The sequence below is a fragment of the Arachis ipaensis genome, chromosome B01 (genome assembly GCF_000816755.2).
Source record: "Arachis ipaensis cultivar K30076 chromosome B01, Araip1.1, whole genome shotgun sequence".
Lineage (NCBI taxonomy): Eukaryota > Viridiplantae > Streptophyta > Magnoliopsida > Fabales > Fabaceae > Arachis > Arachis ipaensis.
The window spans coordinates 798,664-803,225 of NC_029785.2; positions in this window are offsets into that span (position 1 = coordinate 798,664).

The following is a 4,562-nucleotide window of genomic DNA, read 5'->3' on the forward strand; positions in this document are numbered from 1 at the left end:
AACTTTGAACTTTGATCTAAATTATCACTATATGTAGATATATGGGATTTTAAGAATTATATTAAATTATTTCGAGTTGAAATTGTCTAAATAAAACACATGACAAATCACTTCAATTATTGTTTTCTTTTATTTCTTTGTTGAAAGTTGGAATAGAAAACAATAAAACATAGATTGCTAACGTTAAGTTGACGGTATAGTAAGATTAAATGGAAAATTAATAGGGTAAAGCATAATTTTTTGTCTCTGGAGTTTGATAAAAGTTTTAAAAATATTTTTATGTTTTATTTTGTTTTAATTTTGTTTCAAAAGTTTTCGATTTGCATCAAATATATTCCTGACGTCTAATTTTTCAAAAAATTTAATACCAATTCAACAATAATTTCATAAGAACAACCCTCAATACAAGCAAATCAAGCATAATTGTTATGCATTATTGTTAGATTGGTCTTAAATTTTTTAAAAATTTAGCCGTCGAGAGTATATTTAATGCAAATAAAAAATTTCTGGGACAAAATTGAAATAAAATAAAATTTAGGAGTATTTTTAAAATTTTTGCCAAATTTTAAGAACGAACAAAAAGTATATTTTATCTAAATTAATTTTATATATATTTGAAAATAGGTTAAATTACTAAATTGGTCTCCTACATTTTAGTCTAATCCTATTTTAGTTCCTAAAATTTAAAGTGTCATATTTAAATCTAAAAAGATTTTATTAGCTTCAATATAGTCCTACCGGAAAATCTATATTAAATAATTAACGAAACTTAATTTTCAAATATGGAAAATTTATATAACCAAACTTTTCAGTTGCCGAGGAGAGTTTCCTGCGAAAAGTAAGTTCTCGACAATATTCTTTTTGTGCTTGAACCAAAGCCAGTGGCTCGCGATATTGTATCCGACTATCCGCTGTTAATTATGTGTCTCTCAAATTTGTATCTCTTCTTTAGGGAGACATTAAAGTTTGGACATTTGGTGAAACCGTAACATTAATTATTTAACATTATTTCACGTATGGCATGACTACATTAAAGCTAAATGAAATGTTTTATATTTAGATAAGACATTTTAAATTTTAAAGACCAAAACAAAATTATGTCCAAACATAATAGACCAATTTAATACTTTATCTCTAAAAATAAATCAAATTTGATTTTTTTAAATGTTTAAATTTAAAAGATTGATGAATGCGCTTTTGAAGTTTTGAGTACTTCCTTCTTTAATTTTACCACTTTTTTTTTATTTTTTCGATACTTCAAAAGCATAACTGCCACTCTATTCTCCAAAAAGACCTTCCTTTACCACTTTATAAAAAGTTTTGGTTAATATATTTTTATTGTTTATAGGCTATCCCAAAATTTATATAGTGATTAAAATGAGTAACTAAATTTTTTTTATAATTATTTTATAAAATAATTCCATTCAAAGTATAGACAATTTAAAATTTATTTACTGTAGTTTTACTATATATTATAAAGTCCATTAAAATCGCCAACAAATTATAACTCAAATAATATAGTCTTCCTATATTCATTTAAAAATTACGAATTTAAGTCTCACTCCTAATTTAAAAAAAAAAAATCCACTAAGACTATTAATAATTAAAATCACGATACATATGTGACAAATAAATGCGACTTCATTCTTTAGTATATATATTATAAAGAGTCAAGTTTGATAAGAAATATAAATGAAACGTGTGAAACACTTACCTTAAGTTAATAATATTTTACTATTACAATTTTAACATTATTTCCCCCAAAATTTTGCAACATAATACCATTTCATGAATTACATTCACACAATTTAATTTATAACTATCTTTTGTTGAATTTTAGTTTAAACTTTACAAATTATATATTTTTGCTTTAAACAATATTTTAATAGTTTACCCTTTCTTGTGTTATGTTGACTTTAGAGATTTGTAACGTGAGTCTTTTTTTTTTTTTTTCAAAGTTAAGAGTGAAATTCGAATTCGTAATTTTTAAGTGAATATAAAGAAATTAGGTCATTTAAGTTATAAATAGTTAGTATTATTTTTTCTATTTTTATTTACTCTACAATAGTGGAATTAATTGATTATTATTTTAAGTATGGAGTCAACCAAATTTACTATTGATGAAACTTGGATGATTATCAATGGAAATGCTAAGCTGGAAATTAATTAAAGTGACTAACCTATATGGTGAAAGTTGTGAAAAGTAAGGTTAATTATTATTTTTTTTGATTCTTTTGTTTTTATGCTATTGCTTGTAACTAAGAAATACCATAAAAAAAACTAAAATATATATATAAAAAATTGTGATAATTAATATGCATTAAGAAACATGTTACTAAACGGTTAATTTTTTTTTATATTGTTTAAATATATGTGTAATATATTGTTATTGGAAAATTAGGTGTTTTTTTATATGGTATTTTATTTAAATCGAACGGTCCGATTTGTTTGATGAAAAAAATAAATTACAAATCGGAAGGTCCGATTTGCTTGAAAAAAAATTAAACTCCAAATCAGAGGGTTCGATTTGTATTTTTTATTTTTTTTATTTGTTAAAATAAAAATCGAACGGTCTGATTTTAACATTAAAAATTTTTTTATTTTCAAAATCACAAATCAGAGGCACCGATTTGTATCATCCCATAGCCAAATAAAACACCTCTCTCTTCACACTATATTGTCATACACGTTTCTCTCACTCACAGGAAAAATCAAAAGCTCTTACTAAACATGTTACTCAATAATATTTATTTATTGAACAAGAAAACAGAGAAAAGAAGAAACCCTAATAATTATGTTTATGTTTCCCTATCAAATCACTGTTGAGGAATAGTTTTCTTAGCTTTTAGACTTAAAAGTGTAAGTGCTTCACATGAAAGTAAGAAAACACACTCCAATTTGTTTGAGAAGTTCTAAAAAAGTTACTACATTATTTTGCACTATTAATAATAGATATTAGTATTTTTCCTATAATAAAATTCACTTTTATTTGATAATATCATTAACATACATGTAATAATTTTACTTTTCACAAATTTTGATTTATTCCTTTCTTTTATTAGCTTTCTTAATATGTTTCATGACAAAGCAAAAAGAAAAAATAAATTAGAAAAAGCAATAAAATGTAAAATATGAGTCAAATTTGAATCAATTACGTCAATTATTTCCAATAATGACAATATTAAGAAAGAGTTAAAAAATAAAAAGAAAAAAAAACAGCAGAAAAACGCCACCTTCCACGTCATTGCATAGTTGAATATATAATTTGTCGGTAGTTTCATACTTTCATTTCAAATTAATGAAGTCACCAACTCCATCACGCAAATGAACATAGAAAGATTGATTACTTCAACCATTAATTAAATTATTAAGAAAATGTTACGATATAATAATTTATCTAGAATCTAGCTAATCCATTTGGTTTCTTAATTTTATAATGTAAATTAATTAAGCTAGTATCTATAACAAATTTCATCGTTGTGTCTCGCTAAAAACAAGTGACGTGCCACATATTGTTTGATATAAGTTGTGACCTATAAAGCACGGATATTTTATTGAGTTGTCGTGTTCGCGTATCAGATATATTTCATACACGATATTCATTGATATTCGTTGGATATGTGTGTCTGAATATGTCCAACCGTATTTTAATAAAAAGTAAAAGAATTTTTTTTGGATATGTTTAGACACACCTAAATACCATCATGTATCAGTGTGTTCAGTCTTATTCTTAACGTATATTCTTGAAATAAATTTAGATATAGTATATATTATTATTTATTAAAATAAAAAATATTTTAAATATTTGATATAATTAAAACAAGACACTAAAAATAATTAAAAAAATTAATTTATATTTTAATATTAATAAAATATCAAAATATCATTACAATTTATCTAAAAAATACTTTATATTTTATATGTATACGTATCTCCGTATCTTATAAAATTTTTTCGCATGTTAACGTGTTCCGTATCGTGTCGTGTCGTATGTCTGTGTGTATCATAGGTTGTGACACATGGTGCTTAACGATTTAGATCAAAATACATGTAAAAATTATTAAAGAACTAATTTGATTCATAATTATAAAAATTAGAAATTAAATTAATTAACGGATAAAATTTAAAAAATTAAAGTGATGATTGTTATCTCGAATCCATTGTTATCATTTATTTCATTCACGTGGATACGGTGGCCATCGTTCAATTTTTAAGATTTGTCTTTATTATGCATCTTTTAATTTTTCTTAGTTATTATTTTCTTATGGCATTTGTTCAACTCTTCATGTTATGATTGGACAACAAATTAAAACACTTAAAATAATTATTTGGTAGCTTAAACTATGGTATGATAATGTAAATACATACATAACTTCATGGAAATAATACAGTTTAATAAATTAATAATTAAATTAAATCCTTTGTCTTCTCTTAATTTGACGATTATATATATTATATATACGAGCAAAAAATTTTGTCTCACTATTGATGATTGGAGATTTCTAGCTATATTTAATTTAATTAATTTCAATTATATATAATTGGCTTATTAAGTCAACCCA